The following is a 5038-nucleotide window of genomic DNA, read 5'->3' as shown; positions in this document are numbered from 1 at the left end:
GTGATTACATCTGCAGGTGGAGCATGTGTCATACACAAAGGAACACCCAGGAAATGTCATTTTTACAGAGCAGAGAGACATCCTGTAAACAATATGGAGGGCCATGATTAATCTGTCAGTAACGCTTCCACCTTTTGGGGTTGAAAGGGTGTGGATCTCTAACTGCCAGTTTGATTGATCAAAATCTGTATCTCCGCTGCATTCAGATTGAAGACAATGAGGCAGACCATTCCAAAAAAATTACATTTTCCTTAGATTGCTCTTTTGTCATTCTGTGATCTGGCTTGTTCTTTGGCCTTTTTATAGAGCTTTTCATGTCCCCCTTTTACTGGGGAAGGTAATGTATGAACTAGAATGAAGATCGGTTAGAAAAGGCCACAGATGTGGCTTTTTCCTTCTGATTGTGCACGAGAAATTCCATCATGTCAGTCCTGTTATTGGCTCAGAAACTCAGTGGTAAGTCCCTGGATATGACATGATTTTCATCATGCTTTTAAATCAATACACCTTTTGGAGTAATATGCTGTAGTCATAAGATCGTAGTAGATTTACAGTAACTGCATGTCTGGATTTTTCAGGGAGGACAAATGAAGGTGTCAGATTTTTGTCAAAAAGCTTTTTGGAAAATTGTTGTTATGTGTCAGTACAGTGAACAGTACAGAGTTTTGGCCTGACACTAACTAAAGTACATTAAGGCATGCAAAACCCTTGGAAACATTACCAACAGCCCAGTTGGCACTGATAAAAGCAATATACTGTAGTTGGCAATTCAATGAAAGCTTTTCGTACATTTTTACGGGACGTCCCGGCCTATCATGGATCGACACATGTGTTTATCTGTCCTTCACATGACCATATACCATTTAAATGAATTTGAAGATGATACCAATACTAGTAGCCTATAAAAACATAACCGAAAATGTGGCAAAATCTTGCTTAGTGTTGCGTTAAGAATTGATGGATTCTCATTAAGAACAAAAAAAATGAGGGTGGTACATAAGATGTATTGAGGGACAGACTGCCAAATAGATGGGCAGTTCTCAATACGTCACCTACATTTCATGTCACCAACATTTCTACGTGGTCGAAATGATGACGCAATGATGACCATAATGATGACTAGCCATACATATTTGCATCCGTATCCCTATTATGCATTCCCTTCTGACCTGGAGATTCTTTTCTTTAAACAACCTACTGCTTTTCCTGCAGTAATGAAGTTTTGGGACTAAACCTTGGTGCCTAATGTTATAAAACTGGAATGTCCACAAAATCATTTATATATTCAGTAATTCTGAGTCCGTGATAAATACATGCTGGTAGCCCTGATTAGACGCCTCCTTTCATGCCTTTGAAGTTCATTTTCCTCAAGGGATGAAAGAGACACTTATGGTTGGTGCTGAAAAGGCAAGGGCCTGGGTCATCTAAGAGTAGAGACCTCATATGTAAATGTGTGTAAATTGATGCATGGCCAAACTGTCACTGAAAAAAGAGATGCCCATGGTCCTAGGTTTGTGTTGAACCCACTCTTAATATCTACTCGACATTCTTACATGACAAGCATAGGATGGGGTTTGAAAGTTTGGGATTAATGGATGCTTTTGAAATTGCTAAGCGAAGTCAAATAAGTTTGTAGACGTTGTGTACATGTATGTGTAATAGCATGGTGGACCTTGGGAATATGAGCTCTTGTCCCCCCTGGACATTGTACCCTTGCACAGACTCCTGATGGTTCTGGAAAAGCTCCGCCGTGAATTGTCTGTATTGTCACTGATGTGTTTAATATGCATTGAGGGACCTTAACAATGGTCGGCCGTGCTCAACCCTTGGAAATCCATATTGCAGCCAATGGTGCCCCACACTTCATTAATTAACTTTCCATCGATCAGCAGTTCCACTCATTCAAGTCATTGTTTTTCTCCCTCTCTCTCTGTCTTTCGTCTCCCATTTTCCCCTTGTGTCTTTCCAAGCTCATTGGCTGGTTCTGGCTCCTTCTCCTCTGCTATTGCCAATTCCTAAGGATGGGTGAAGGGCCTCCTCACAGAGTCGGGTGATGAACACAGATGTTTCAGAAGGTTCCAGCTGAGAGCGAACCTGCTCACACTGTCTCTCGGCTCACGACCACACACTTGCCTCATCAGTCTGACTGTCGGATCTGGAGGCAGAGTGGAGAGTAGATGACCTTGTCCATTTGTTTTTTGGGGGTAAATATAGAGGATCCACACAGTCTTACACACAGTTAACGAGCCCAAGTACGGATTGCATTACAGAAATTGAAGGTCACTCTCATAGTAACTCTGAGGTATAGATTGGGGATGGAGGTTTTCGACATTCTAGAAGCATTCTATATGTTGTTTTTTTAAACATTTGTCATTTTTGAATGAGTTTGTAATATCCTCTCTTTTGACACTTTAATGGAACATGAACACTTCAAACTAACTAGACTGTTTTATTTCTTTCCTTATAAAGCTTTGGAGAAACACAAGCTAGTTATAACATAACAGTAAATAGAACTTACAGACTTCAGCAAATAGATACAGGACACATGGCATTGCCTGCTTCTGCACAAGAGCACAGCTTTGTTCTGATTCTAATGCAGTCACATCTTTGGAGAGCCCAGGGCCCAGTGCTGCTGTGAGTGTGTGAAAAGACGATGAAAAGTGCAACGCTTCCCTTGTCCGAGGTCTAAATGAGTTTCTGTGTCTCTCTGCAGCATTCCTTCTGTCCTGTCACAGTCCCAGCCACCTGCCACAACTTCTAATAAAACCACTGAAGACGAGGGAAAGTTTTCACAGGGTGGGGAGAGGGAGGGAGGGAGGAAAAGAGGGAGGGGAAAGAAAGGAAAGTTAACACAGATGTCCAAATAAGTGCGAATGATTCATTCGGCCTGAGATTAGCGGCTGTCTCCCTCAGCCTCTCTTTCCCAGGGCAGGGGAGCTCTGTGGCTTTCATTCCCGTGCGGCGGATTGTCATCAGAAATTGATTTTCTCTCTGAAAGACAAATTGAATCGCATATGAAATACAACAGGATGAACAAGAAAGCGTCTGTCTCTTTTGCCTTTTTTTCATTTGCAATGTTCTTTCCCACTAACCCCCCTTCCCTTCTCTCTCTGTACCTCCCCTTCCCTCTCTCTCTCTTCTCTATTTCTCTCCTTCTCCTTTTTTGTCCCGCAACCCCCCACCCCCCAACCCCACTCCTCATCTCCCGTGTCTCTCCCATCTGAGTGATCTGGAGTGTTCAAACTTAAATTAAGATCTGTGGCAAGATAAACAGTTAAAAACCGGTTGCCATGGTTACCCCTCACACAGTGTTGTGATTGCATTATAATCCGACAGTAATCAAATCTAAATGAAGCACGAGATGATAAGGGTGCTATTTTCAGGGGTTTCTGCGTTAGGCTGTGTGTGTGTGTGTGTGTGTGTGTGTGTGTGTGTGTGTAAAATCCCTGTGTGTGTGGGTGTTTGTGTATGTGTGTAAAAACCCTGTGTGTGGGTTTTTTTCTCTTCTTTCACTCTGTGCTGCTGATTTTTTTTATAACCTTCCAATCTGTTTGGCAGCATGGCAGTCTCTTTCATTACTCTGTGCCCATTGTTTTGGACAAACACAGTTGTAATGAGGTCCGAGATGGAGAGATTAGGTCGCTGGTGTGACACAGGCCGACTGAGGGGATTTGAGCCGAAATCTCCACGAGGCCTCGCGGTTTTTCCCCCTCTTTTGGGGCTCAGGTTCTTTCTGCGGCAAAGCCAATTAACTTCTGTCAACTGAATGACAATATGGGCCCATCCAATCTAACAGCTAGGCCCAGGGAATATACAAAAATACAAATAAAATGAAAACGATTCTGAAGCAAGCAACAAAGCCACTGCCGAGATCTGTTTTTTTTCATACTTGTAAGCAGATTTGAACATTAACCATTTGTCTCCTGAGGCAGACACCCGTGGTTCTCCCTTACGTCCTGATGTAATAAACATCTCTTCAATCACCTTATCACTTGTCTTCAATCAACATCCCATCACCGTAAACTTGAATGTGTTTTAATCCAATTAGGTCTGACCTGTGGCTTTGCTGCCACTGCCCTCTGTGTTTGATTGGAGATTGATCCGCTTGTCTTTTTTAACACGAACCAAGGTTACGAGCAACACAACCAGTGCTGCAGCCTCACACACACCAACATCCCCTAACACACACACACAACACACCCATCAGGATCTGTGCTGTAACCTGACCTGCGTGCGTTATTGCTGTACTGTTTCCTCTGGCGTACACCTGGCCTCATAGCTCATCTCTGTATCTTGTCCCCGTTGTCTCAGCAGGATGCAGGAGAGGCTCGCTGCAGTGTCCTTCTCCTCTGAGCATTCCACGGCACTCACAATTCTTTGTTAGATTACCTCTCCTAATATACAGCATATCTGATAAGTCAAGCTGTTAGCATGTAGATATGATGTGGGAAGGAGAGAAGGGAGACATAACAAATAATAGTCAAAGTAACAATGACACAAAGAAGTGGCAGAGCCAGCAAGTAACACAAGTGTTAGTGAGTGGTGTAATAGTTTATCTGTCAAAGCAGTAGCAGGAGTAGCAAAAACATCAACCCAGGCGTAGCATGTGTGTGTTGTAGCAGTATTGCTAACAATAGTAGCACTAATAGCAGCAGCATAGCGCTACATATCGCTAGAAGAAACACTACAGCATGCGACATGACAGGAGTAATGGCAGAGGAACAAGGGGCAAAGGATTAGCTCGGCCTCCCCCAGCATGGTCCCTCGGCCCGAAGAATGCTTTTTCTCATCCCACATGTCTGCAGGTTGTCATTGAGAGACAGCGAGTAAGAGGCTGAATGAAAGAGGCAGAGACGAGGACTGACAGAGAGAAAGGTATGCCACAGAGCGCACCCTTGGGCTGTCCCAGGTCCCCCTGACAAACAAGGAAGGCGTCTGTGAGGGCCGCCCAATGTCAGTCATCCTGCCAAAATTACCCCCACAGCGCAGGCCCATTGATCCCCAGAAGCCTGCAGGAACAGAGGAAGCCACCCCCTAT

At 43.9% G+C, this 5038-nt stretch overlaps 1 long non-coding RNA gene across 1 annotated transcript; it reads right to left on the bottom strand.

Moving 5' to 3' along the window:
- Window positions 1–801: 801 nt before the first annotated feature.
- Window positions 802–4363, bottom strand: LOC308361172. Its single transcript, XR_013968543.1, has 3 exons — window positions 4228–4363; window positions 2519–2769; window positions 802–2155 (listed from the first exon to the last, which is right to left on the bottom strand). It is a non-coding gene; the product is annotated as an uncharacterized lncRNA (long non-coding RNA).
- Between the last annotated feature and the right edge of the window lie 675 nt (window positions 4364–5038).

Source organism: Sprattus sprattus (assembly GCF_963457725.1).
Source record: "Sprattus sprattus genome assembly, chromosome: 2".
NCBI classification, from domain to species: domain Eukaryota; kingdom Metazoa; phylum Chordata; class Actinopteri; order Clupeiformes; family Clupeidae; genus Sprattus; species Sprattus sprattus.
This window is presented reverse-complemented; position numbering and strand designations above follow the sequence as displayed.